The sequence below is a fragment of the Alosa pseudoharengus genome, unplaced genomic scaffold (assembly GCF_046254945.1).
Source record: "Alosa pseudoharengus isolate Yale_2024_CS ecotype anadromous, Long Island Sound unplaced genomic scaffold, YU_APseudo_1.1 YU_APseudo_1.1_scf_1, whole genome shotgun sequence".
NCBI lineage: Eukaryota > Metazoa > Chordata > Actinopteri > Clupeiformes > Clupeidae > Alosa > Alosa pseudoharengus.
Window position 1 is genome coordinate 36,214,193 of NW_027468564.1, and position 13,621 is coordinate 36,227,813.

Genomic DNA, 13,621 nt, shown 5'->3' on the forward strand with positions numbered 1-13,621 from the left:
CATTTGTGAGATCTGCAAGGCCTGTATCCACCGGAAAGGCCTAATGATCCTTCAAGATGAGACTCACCCTGCCAACTCCCTTTTCACCACCCTCCTGTCTGGGAGAAGGTTGAGAGCTTTTAAGGCCAAAACCTCCTGCTTTTTCAACAGCACATACTGCAGAGCCATTAAATGTCTAAACAGCTCTCCATCCCTGAACCACTACCTCATGAAAAAAGGTTCTCCTAACGAGCCTGTATAATTTGCACATCTCTTTACACTGTGTTTACAATAGTCTTCTATATGTTTTATGCTACTCATACTAGTATTATTGATCTATTGATTGTAAAGTTTGTGGATTTGCACTCTGCATCCCTATGCACCATGTCACTTTAACCTGACATCTGTCACTCAAGCCTCCTGGACTGTCATCCAGGTATGTTGTGATCAGTGTGCCCTGTTTATCTGCCTGTGTCGAGGGTGATCCTGTCTTTTTTGTGTCTTTGGTGATGTCCGGTCATAAGCACACTGAAACAAATCTCTAGCAACTTGCACGGCAATAAAGTATTGAATCTTGAATCTCAAAACACAACACATCACAGGACATAGCACATAAGTTATACACAGAGTAAATACAAATATGAAATACAAAAAGGACACACATTCACAGCCATCCGTCATGCCATACATTACACTCACATGATCTTAAAAGCCCAATAAATAGCCCATAACTAGCACTCTCTCCCACCCAGTCCCATTAAGCACAGTCCCAAAGTAGACACTCACTCTCTCCCACCCAGTCCCATTAAGCACAGTCCCAAAGTAGACACTCACTCTCTCCCACCCAGTCCCATTAAGCACAGTCCCAAAGTAGACACTCACTCTCTCCCACCCAGTCCCATTAAGCACAGTCCCAAAGTAGACACTCACTCTCTCTCTGTACTCTCCAGTCACACACAGCACATCCATACCCCACAGCCTCAGCACATCTCCACTCAGTTCAGCCCCCATACACAGCCCCCTACTCAGCACTTAGTATTGTTTTTGGGCTTTCCTACTGTTCTGCCCACGTTGCCCAGTAACCAGTTTAACTGACAGGGGGACAGAGGAATGTTTGTAGTGATTGTGCTAAACAGAAAGGGACCCTGTACCTCCTTCCTGTGTTCATGAGCTCATATTCTTGGTACAGCACATGGGAGGGGTCAGATAGAATTCTGTCAGCCTGCTGTAGAGTGGACTGCTCAAAGATGTCTTGGAGAGTGAGGGGAGCAGGGACTCCATCATTTGTCCAGCTGTTTTGACCAGATTACGTAGTTGGGCCTTGAACTTAACTAAGATTTCCAAACCAGCTGGTGATGCCATAGGGCAAGATGGACTCTATGGTGGCTCTATAAAAAAATTAACATGATACTCTCACAAACCCCAAACACTCTTAGTCTCCGCAGGAAATGGAGACGCTGGTGGATTTTTGTCCAAACATTTGCCACATCTGTGTGCCAGTTAAGATCGTAATCAAAGTGGACCCCTAGATATTTGTAAGATGTTACCTGTCTGATGTTGTTGCCATGTATGGACATTTGAAATAAACAGAGTTTGATGTGGAATGAATGAATGAAACGTGAGTGAAATGTTTGGTGCGGTTTTCAGTATGTGTGCACCCATCCGTTTCTACACACACTAACAATACACACAGCGTGGGGAATGAACAATGAGTACATTGGAGTGAAGTTATCAGTGAGAGTGAGTTCAAACGGTAAAATGCAGATGAAAGCTCATAGCGGCCGCCATTAGGACGCGCCTATGAGCTGCCACATCACAGTGGGAATCTATAGAGAGCTGAAAGAGTGGATGCCAGGCCGGTGTGAGTTCCTCTGCAAATGTTTTAATAAGAAAAGCAGACATGCCATCTGGCCCTGTTGCCTTGTTAAAGCATGTAGTTTTAAATACCCTCGTAATCACCTCTGGATCTATTGTTATTCTGTTAATATCAACATGACAATTTACTTGATCTAAAACTGCATCCTGCAGGTCAGAGCTGGGAAGGTGTCCCTTGCAGCACTGATGCCATCATTCCACAGCTTGTTTTCAAAAGCTGGCACTGACTCAGTCTGTTTTAACACATACTGCAGCTGATGATTTATTCCAAAGATTTACAGACGGGCAGCCAACAGTGCTACAATATGTGCACACAAACCTTTTGTACACATTATGTACACAGCAGGGACACTGGCTGGAGAAACACTACATTACACACTCAGCAGCCATGTAAACAACTTGATGTTGCTGTTGTTTTGTAGTGTCATGTGGGCAGCACAAGTGATTCATGTTCCTAGGGGTTAACTTAACTAAAGGCCAACTAGATGTACCGTACAGCGGTACAAAATATGACCGTTGTTCAGTCCTGCAAATTCACTCCCCAAATATAAATCACACTTGTCAATTTGTCTCCATCTCCTAACACATTATATTTATATAATGCTTTTCTCAACACTCAAAGCGCTTCACTGTGAAGGGGGGAACCTCACTAACCACCACCAATGTGTAGCACCCACCTGGGTGATGCAGGGCAGCCATTCTGGGCCAGAACACTCACCACACACCAGCTTGAGGTGGAGCGTGAGGTAGTGAATGACACTGGGGGATGATTAGGGGGCCAGATTGAATGAACCAGGTTGGGAATTTAGCCAGGACACGACTACTCCACCCCCTACTCTTGCAACTCATGTGTATGGAAATGAATGTGTGAATGTGTGCATGTGTGTGATTGCGTTTGTGTATATGTGTGCTTCTGTATGCGTGCTCAATGTGTGAATGTGTGCATGTGCAAATACAAATAAACAAACATATTAAATCTAAGTTGTCTATCAATGGGTTATGCTGAGCTAAAACAAATTCCATCATGGGGACATTAAAATATATTTTATTATATTATATGGTCATCTATTTTTGTAGCTGTTAAAATAATTTGACCTGGTTTTTTTGTCTGAGCTGGCAAAGAGCTATAACAAAGTAATCCAAAATCAACAAACACCTCTCAACTAAATGCTTAAAATACTTTTGTATGAAACAGGAATGAAACACCAATTAAAGACTAACCTTTATCTAATCATAACGTTACATTCATAATGCTACAGACCCTAAGGCTCAATCCCATTTGTTATTCTTCCCCTTCCCCTAGCCTACCCCTTGTCCCTCGAAACAGAGTGGCAATACATAGGGGTGAGAATATTCCCCTTGGATATAGGACATCATGCACTAGCCTATAGGGGACAACTGGGACGATCAAAACATGTTTTAATTGCACGTAATTTACAAAGAGACCACACCGAAAGTTAATATTTTGTCACTAACAATAACTTACATCTGTCTTTTGTCAAATACAGTAGCACTTTCAGCTCTGAACAAAACCTTTCAGGAATTCTTTAAGCAAAAGTGGAACGTGCACAATGTTTCATCTATCCCTCCTGGCCGGGACAAATGAAACAGGCATGGGGGACGAAATAAACATACAGTTTAGCCTATGCTACGTAAACTTCCCAAAATTTAAATATTTCACAATAAATCCTTGACTGGTTGAATGGTCACCAGAATTCATATCGCTACCTGTAGGCTAGCCTAGATGCAACGAGTGTTTATGAGTGAGCTTGATGAACCATAAATGAAAAGTTGTCTTAACATTAGGACCAGGCTTGGAATTTCATAATTTTAGGAGCAAGGCCACTTGGCCTTCAGTTGTGCATGTTTGGCAGGGGGCACAAAGGCCACACATCAGGGCACCAAGGCCAAAGTTAACTATATAGTAGACATAAAAATGATAAAAGTTGTATTTAGCCTATTCACAGCAGTAGACCTGCATCACTGTAAGAAACATGACAAAAACATGAAACGTGTGTGTGTGTGCATATTACATAGAACTGTAAATCATCTGATTTTAATATTTACAGATATCTATGCTGTATTTAACATTTATGTTTTATTTGGCCTGCTATGAAATTTAAAGCCCAAAGTGACATGCATGTAGAAATCTGCTGCAAATTCAAAACCGGATTACTCTGGAATTGCTATCTGTACAGGAGGATGCTTTACACCTTTGTGTTCGGTAAGGTCTGTTTATTCTGATATGTTTGTATGTATTGTTTGTATGTGGGAAGAGTTCGCAAAGCATTCCACCGAGATGAATGTGTAGGGAGATGGGCGCAGAACTGTATAATAATATGATTAAATTAAAGTTACTTTTCTCACGAACCGTTTATCACAGCAACTAGTGGCTAACATTGTTCAAAAGCCAAGAAAAAGCTCTTTCATGTGATGTGATACATATAATGTCTGTGTGATGAGTAGGCTACTTCGCGAGTAGTTCAACAGAGAAGAATGGGTGAATTTAGACACTCTTTCTTGCCGTGCGCTGTCACTTTCTCCACTGCGTAAAAGACTAAATTAATTTGCACTATGAATGCTAAGAATATTTTGACAGGCCATAGGTTAAATGAAAATCGCTATTAGTAGGATGCAAAGCAGAATATTGAAACAAGGGAGCACCAAGGCCACAGTGGCCTGTTAACCTCCGATTTTCAAACCTTGATTAGGACAGAATTATCATTAAACGCTTTTACAAAAGTAGGCCCAAAATTAACACTTAATGACCTAGCAAATGCTGGCTGGGCAGGCTAGGTACAATAAGCAGGTAGGAAAATTAGTCTAGGATGACGTGATTCAACAGGCAACTTCTGTGTGTGATTAGATAAATAGGCACTGGCAGATGCGATAGGTAAATAGATATCTTTGCGTGTTAGCACAAGCAGTAGCCTGTAGGCCTAAACTCACATGCTAAAAACAATAAGTCATGTATAATGGCAAGCGTGTTTGCTACTTTCCTAAGTCTGTCTGACACTTCAAACTAGCGCTGCAAATGCGTCAAGAAAGGTCCCGCCTTAGACCGTCATAATGGCCAATTGTAGACTAGGATTTTGGGGTGGCACCTGGGGTGGCCAATCGAATTTCAAGGATGGCCTGTGCCACCCAAAACTACCCCTCTGGCTCCGCACCTGGTGTGTGTGTGTGTGTGTTTATGTGTATGTGTGTGTGTTTATGTTTAAGTGTATGTGTGTGTGTGTGTGTGTGTGTTTATGTGTACGTGTGTGTGTGTGTGTGTGTGTGTGTGTGTGTGTGTGTGTGTGTGTGTGTGTACGCACACGCCTGTGTGTGTATGTGTGTGTGTGTGCGCGCGCGCATGTGTTTATGCGTGTGTGTGTGTGTGTGAGTGTGCGCACACTCCTGTGTGTGTTTGTGTGTGCGTGTGTATGTGCCTTTATGTGTGTGTGTGTGTGCGTGTGTATGTATGTATGTGTGTTTGTGTGTGTAAGTGCGTATATGTGTGTGCATGTGTGAGTGTGCGTGTGTGTGTGTGTGTGTGCAGTGCAGTATGTGTGTGTGTGTGTGAGTGTTTATGTGTGTGTGTGTGTGTGTGTGTGTGTGTGCCTTTATGTGTGTGTGTGTGTGTGTATGTATGTATGTGTGTGTGTGTGTGTGTGCGTATATGTGTGTGTGTGTGTGTGTGTGTGTGTGTGCAGTGCAGTATGTATGTGTGTGTGTGTGTGTGTGTGTGTGTGCGTATATGTGTGTGTGTGTGTGTGTGCAGTGCAGTATGTGTGTGTGTGTGTGTGTGTGTGTGTGTGTGTGTGTGTGTGTGTGTTGTGTGTGTGTGTGTGTGTTTGTGTATTTATGTGTGTGTGTGTGTGTGTGTCTACTGGCCAGAGTCGGCCTGCACTGGAGATGTTACGTTGGTGCACTTGTCCTGCAGCAGTGTGCATGAAGTGTTCTGATTATCTGTAGCTGTTATTTGAGGAGGCTAGAGGGGAATAAAGGGAAGTCTAACTAAACATGGGAGAGGGCTGCTAGTAATGGAGTTATATTACTGCCTTTTGGAAGATGTCAACATAACAGTTCATTAGTTCTATCAGTAAAACAATAACCAAGTAAAAAAACACAAGTTTCCCGAAACGCTTATTTTCCGGCATAAAAGTCTAGTGGTGCTACATGTGCACCAAGTTTCATGTTCCCTGGTGTTTCGGTGACCCAAAAATCAATGACGGAACAAAAAACCAAAAAACCTTTGACAACTCCTATATGGACGCTACGCTAGCTATGCCAGCGGCAGTCATAATAATTGATCTTCCTGATTGATCAGATAAGTCTAAATGTATCTAATGTAACTTTGCTTTCTCTTTTCCACTATTCTGACATACAGTATGTTTGCATCTTGCAGGTCATTATCTTATTTCTATTGTTCTGAAACGGGAAGGTGTCCCTTGCAGCACTGATGCCATAATTTCACAGCTTGTTTTCAAAAGCTGGCACTGACTCAGTCTGTTTTAACACATACTGCAGCTGATGATTTATACCAAAGATTTACAGACGGGCAGCCAACAGTGCCACAATATGTATGCACACAAACCTTAGAGATGTCAGTTTACAGTGAGGGCTACTGAGTCCTGTAGAGAGAAGCTGAACACCAGACTCCTTCAGGTCATTGTCACTCAGGTCCAGTTCCTTTAGGGAGATGGAGGACGGCAAAGCAGAGGCTACAGCCTTACAGGATTCCTCTGTTAGCTTACAACCAGCAAGTCTGCATAGAGTGAGAGGGGAAGAGACAGATGTCAGAAAACAGAATGGTGGCATGAATACATTCAGATTCTTATCATTATTATAAACATTATTAAAATAGATAGAATAGAGCACACTGACAAAAATAATAGTTTCTGCTTGTATGAATGGAGTTGTGCTGTAAATTAGTTTTCATCACAGAATCCTCCTCCTGCAGCAATTACAGACTTTGTAGCCTGGCAGCTTCTTCTCTAAATGGGTCATGTTGAATTTGGAGTAATAAGCTTGGTCACTGCCTAGTTTTATGATTAATATTATAGAAGTAATATCACCTTGAGAAAAAGTGTGCAAAATGAAATATTACAGTTTAGGTCTTGTAGAGCTTCCCTGAAAATTGATACGGATCTAAAGATGACTCCACCTTCCTATGCAGTTCCTCCATTATGATTTTCTCTAATGATCTCATGACATTTGAAGTTAAGGCCACTGGCCTATAGTCATTGTGTTCTTGTGGGCAGGGCTTTCTCTGGATTGGAATTATGATCGATTTTTCCAGAGTTCTGGCACTGTGTGTGTGTGTGTGTGTGTGTGTGTGTGTGTGTGTGTGTGTGTGTGTTAAGATGTAGTGTGTGGAGGGTCTTAAGGGTGTGCACTGCGTGTGTGTGTGTGTGTGTGTGTGTGTATTAAGAGGTAGTGTGTGGAGGGTCTTAAGGGTGGGCACAAAGAGGCAATGCCAGGCTGGTGGGAGTTCCTCTGCAAATGTTTTAATAAGAAAAGCAGACATGCCATCTGGCCCTGTTGCCTTGTGAAAGCATGTAGTTTTAAATACCCTGGTAATCACCTCTGGGTCTATTGTTATTCTGTTAATATCAACATCACAATTTACTTGATCTAAAACTGCATCCTGCAGGTCAGAGCTGGGAAGGTGTCTCTTGCAGCACTGATGCCATCATTTCCCAGCTTGTTTTCAAAAGCTGGCACTGACTCAGTCTGTTTTAACACATACTGCAGCTGATGATTTATTCCAAAGATTTACAGACAGACAGCCAACAGTGCCACAATATATATGCACACAAACCTTAGAGATGTCAGTTTACAGTGAGGGCTACTGAGTCCTGTAGAGAGAAGCTGAACTCCAGAATCCTTCAGGTCATTGTGACTCAGGTCCAGTTTCTCTATGGAGATGGAGGACTGCAAAGCAGAGGCTACAGCCTTACAGGATTCCTCTGTTAGCTTACAATCAGCAAGTCTGCATAGAGTGAGAGGCCAAGAGACAGACATCAGAAAACAGAATGGTGGCATGAATACATTTATATTCTTATCATTATTATACACATTCTCAATATAGATAGAATATAGGACACTGAAAAAAAGTTTCTGCTTGTAAGAATGGAGTTGTGGTGTTAGTTTAACACAGAATCCTCCTCCTGCAACAATTACAGACTTTGTAGCCTGACAGCTTCTTCTCTAAATGGGTCTTGTTTAATTTGTAGCAATGTGCTGGGTCACTGCCTAGTTTTATGATTAATATTATAGAAGCCATCCAGCATGCTAAGGGACTGTATAAGGCCAGGATTGAACAACAGGTCGGGGATAAGAACATCAGAGCTGTCTGGAAGGGCCTACAATCTGCCACGGGCTACAAAAAGCCCCCCCCACCAGCCTCCACCGACCCAAATCTACCAGACAAGTTCAATGTGTTTTGCACTAGGTTCAAAGCCCCATGTGGGTCCCCCCACTCCATCCCCCCTGCCACCACCTCACCTGCTCCACTGGTCATCTCGGAGCATGAGGTTCGGAGGCTCTTCAAAGGTCAGAACATCAGGAAAGCGCGGGGACCAGACATGGTGTCCCCTGCTACCCTCAAGCACTGTGCCAGCGAGCTGACCCCAGTGTTTACGGACATTTTTAATCAGTCATTAGAACTATGCCGAGTACCTGCCTGCTTCAAATCTGCTGTCATCATTCCGGTGCCGAAAAAGCCCAAGATCACCTGCTTGAATGACTACAGACCGGTCGCCCTCACCTCTGTAGTCATGAAAGCATTTGAACAATCAACATTGCACTTCACTTCATTCTACAACACCTGGACAGTCGGAATACCTACTCAAGACTCCTGTTTGTGGATTACAGCTCTGCCTTTAACACCATCATCCCCGACCTCCTCCACAGAAAACTGACCCATCTGAACATTCACCCCCTCCTCTGCTCATGGATTACAGACTTCCTCACCAACAGGACTCAGTATGTCAGGCCCACACCTCTCACAGCCCCGCACAGTTAACACCGGTGCCCCCCAGGGCTGTGTGCTGTCCCCCCTGCTCTTCTCCCTGTACACCAATGACTGCACCTCTGGAGACCCTTCTGTCAAAACCATCAAATAAGCGGACGATACCACCATAATAGGCCTCATCTCCAACAACGACGAGTCAGCCTACCGCAGAGAGGTCAGTCTCCTGGAGTCCTGGTGTGCAGTCAGTAACCTGGAGCTTAACATCAACAAAACAGTGGAGATGATAGTGGACTTCCGCAAAAAGCCCCCGACTCATCCTCCTCTGGTCATTAACAACTCATCTGTTACTGTGGTAGAGGACTTTAAGTTCCTGGGCACAACCATCACCAACACACTGAAATGGGACAATAACATCTCCCAACTAGTGAAGAAAGGCCAGCAGCGCCTGTTTTTCCTCCGCCGCCTAAAAGTACTACAGGTCAGTCCCCCCATCTTGGTACAGTTCTACAGAGCGGTCATTGAGAGTGTGCTAACATCCTCCCTCACGGTCTGGTTTGCCTCTGCGTCAGCCCGTGCAAAGGCCAGGCTACAAAGAGTCGTCCGGGCAGCAGAGCGCATCATCGGCTGCCCCCTGCCCCCCATCATGGACATGTACAGCTCCAGGTCCATTAACAGATCTGCGAAGATTGTGGCCGACCCCTCTCATCCTGCCAATAGTCTGTTTAATCTTCTCCCCTCTGGAAAGCGGTACAGGGCTTTTCTGCCCAAAACATCATGCCACCGCCACAGTTTTTCCCCCCAGGCAATAGCCCTCCTAAATAACTCTTAAACTTGGACTTCATTGCACTTTATTTTTATTTAACACAGCACTATTTACATTCCTATTAATTTATTGCTCATAATGGTCCTGTCTGTCCTTGTATTGTCTTCATTTTTGTCTTTCTGTTGCACTTTGTGTTGCCTGCATGGAGAAGACCAAATCAAATTCCTAGTATCTCTGTATACATGGCGAAATAAAGTTGAATTGAATTGAATTGGTAATATCACCTTGAGATAAACAGTGTGCAAAATGAAATATTACAGCTTAGGTCTTGTAGAGCTTCCCTGAAAATGGACTCCCACTAATCATCCCAACCTCAGTGTCCCAGCTCCCTGTGTGGATGTAGTGCTCTATATGTGCATGGACACACTAGCAGGGAGCACTGAACTGATCTGGGGTCAACTCTCTCTCATCAACTCAGGCACAACACTCTCAAAATGCTTCTGTGCCCAATGTCTGAATGTGCAGATAAGTCCTCTGTAAGTCGTTCAGAGTGTTACTGACCTCAGTTTCTCCAGGTGGCAGTTTGAGTTTCTAAGACCAGAGAGCAGCTTCTCTTCTGATGTTTGCAGATCACAGCCACTCATGTCCAACTCACTCAGTTGAGAAATATATGATTGCAGAACTGAGACCACAACCTCAGAGGAGCTGTCTTTGAGTCTACAGCTGATGAGTCTATGTGAGAGAGGAAAACATTATAAGCAACATGTCCTCTATACTCCTTACATTCCAAACATGAAATTACAGAAAAAAAGATGTGAACTGTTTTAGGTCCAACAGAATGTACCAGTTTGGGTGCACTGTGCAAAATACAGACCTCACTTTACAGTCTTGATTCAGTGGTTGAAGGAGCAGTTCTCCTCCACAGTCCTGCAGCTCACTGTCACTGATGTCCAGCTCTCTTAGGTGGGAGTTTGCCCACTGAAGAATCAAGGCCAAAAATCTTCCTCTCAGTTTACAGCCAACAAGTCTGTAAGAACATAAACCGTGTCACATAGAATCACACATAGTGAAATTAGAGAGGAAATATGAAGAGTGAAAAACTGATGCTGTCAGAGTCTAGTTAATACTAATAATATGCACCCGGAGGGGCCTCCCTGCCACCACACCTCCACAGCCCTCCTCTTCCCCTGTGACTGCCAGGGCCGGCCCCACTCTGTACACCTCACTTTTTAATGCTCCTCATGCTAGATGTCCAACATTCACACCCCCATTCATGAAAACAATAACTAAATCATCTAGAAATAGGGCCAGGTGGGGCGCTCTGTGGGGGATCTGAAGAGGCCCTGCACGGTTGCGCCCCACCTCTTTTTAATGCATCTCATATTAGAGGAGGCACACAATCATTTCACTGGTAGGATGAGGGCGGTGCTCTTTTATTGCACTCAGACATTAGAAGGCACACATAACACAGGCATAGTGGGGTGTGCGGATGAGCTGGCCTGGCAGCAGGATAACAACTGGTTTCAGTGGCAGGGGAGGGCAGGAGTGGAGTGGTTCTGGCATCAGGTGCCACTGCAACCCCCCCCCCCCCCACCCCCCATCGGCAGCCCGCCCCCCCCCTAGGGTTAGCTTGCTCCTTGGCCGTGGTGACGGCTGGAGCAGTCGGAGGAAAGAACGAACCTGAACTATCCCAATATACTCAAAACCTCATAACCACTCCCACTTATAACTAGGATACAGTACTACGACCTACAACATTTCATACCATCCTAATCCTGCTGATCTTAACATTTCAACACATAAACATTCATCACACACACACCTTCATGCACGGACATATCTATTCATGCACGCACGCGCACACACACACACACACACACACACACACACACACACACACACACACACACACACACACACACACACACACACACACACGCCCCTCCTTCACCCCCATAGTATTTGACAAGACATTACGCTACAGATTACAGTCTCTGTTTGTTTCATGTTGTTTGTGTTCACATGCTCTATCTATAATTTCAACAATCTCAAATAGTCTTTGTATACTGTACGTTTCATGTCTGTTACACTTAGTTGGGTTTTGTAAGGTTTGTGGGGTCTTGTTAATATGTTTGGAAAAACTCAATAAAAAAAAAGAGTCTAGTTAATACGCTCTACAGTTAACAGTGCTCTATATGGGACACATCAGCAGGGAGTATTATACTAACAGACAGGTCTGGGACCAGTTCTACACTGACACAACAATAAAGCCCAGTGCTTCTCCAACTCATGTCTTGAGTCTAGCATGCAAGAACAGTGACAGTCCTCTAATCTACTGTATATCCAAAGTGTGGATTTGGTGCAGGTGCAGGAAGAAAGCTCTCTGCATTATAAGAGACTCCTCTCACCCATCACATGTACTGTTTATTCTCTTGCCGTCTGGCAGCAAATATTGCTTCAGAAAAACAAGAACAGTCAGAAGCTGCAAAGCTTTTTCCAACAGGCCATATGACTGTTAAACTCTTTGTAACTGGCACAAAAGTTTTATACGTAGGGACCGATTTAAAACCATTCAGTGTATTAATTTATTATGCTCATTATTCTGTACTTTTCACATTATCTGAACTCAAGCACTTGATTGCACTTTATTAGTGTTGCATGTGTCTTTTCTTAACGGCTGCTTTTTAAAACAAATTGTTTTTTTACTTTATCTTTTAACTGATTGTAAATGCACACTAGTCCTGAGAAACATTTCCGCTCCACTGTAGATGTTTTACAAATATGGCTGGAATTACAAGTCAACTTAATCTTGAACTTGAATGTGTAGATTTTACTGACCTCAGTTTCTCCAGGTGGCAGTTTGGGTTTCTAAAACCAGAGAGCAGCTTCTCTTCTGATGTTTGCAGATCACAGCCACTCATGTCCAACTCACTCAGTTGAGAAATATATGATTGCAGAACTGAGACCACAACCTCAGAGGAGCTGTGTTTGAGTCTACAGCTGATGAGTCTACAGTGAGAGAGGAAAACATTATAAGCAACATGTCCTCTATACTCCTTATATTCCCAAATACAAAATGACAGAAATAAAATATGTGGACTGTTTATTAGCTCCAACAGAATGCACCAGTCTGTGTGCACTGTGCAAAATACAGACCTCACATTACAGTCTTGATTCAGTGGTTGATGGAGCAGTTCTCCTTCACAGTCCTGAAGCTCACTGTCACTGATGTCCAGCTCTCTTAGGTGGGAGTTTCCCCACTGAAGAATCAAGGCCAAAAATCTTCCTCTCAGTTTACAGCCAACCAGTCTGTAGAACACCAACCATGTAACACAGAATCACAAATACAAAATATAAACCATGTAACAGAAGAGTGCAAATAGTGGAATTAGAAAGGACATATCAATGCAAGAGTAAAACACTGATGTTGATATTGAATGGTTAACACAGTCTACAGTAATTTAAATGGGACACGTCAGCAGGGAGTGTTATATCATCAACTGATCTGGGACCAATTCTCCCACATCAACACTGACACAACAATAAAAGATAATGTTTCACAAATTCATGTCTTGATTCTTACACCCAATAACAGTGAGATTCTTCTCTGCCCACGTATGAATGTTCATACCACTGCTTGGATGAATTTCCTTTTGTGATGCGATGTTTAATAGAGTACCTAAGTCTGACATAGCACAAGTACAAAGTGTTTTCGCCATGTCACATTTTATATTAATGTGCCAAACTCGTTGTGAAGCAAAAACCTTTTAGGCAAGTCCCCCCACTCAACAACCATCTTGCAGCGTGTTCTGGGCAGCTATGGGGCAGTTATTTTGGGCAGCTATCGGGCAGTTATTTTGGGCAGAACTGCACGTGTGCAAGGCATCACGACACCAGCCTTTCTCCAGCTGCGAGATCATAACAATCTTGTGCGCCAGTGCAACCACATGATTGGGCATGATGTATTCACATGTCGACTTTTGGCAGCAGAAGTGGCGGCATATGTGTAGACAACTGCCATATTGGCGTTACTAACTAACCCC

The 13,621-nt window shown here is 43.6% G+C and overlaps 1 pseudogene; it reads right to left on the reverse strand.

The window, feature by feature from the left end:
* Positions 1-13,621, reverse strand: part of LOC143126776 (uncharacterized) — a 132,197-nt pseudogene that overhangs the window by 13,020 nt on the left and 105,556 nt on the right.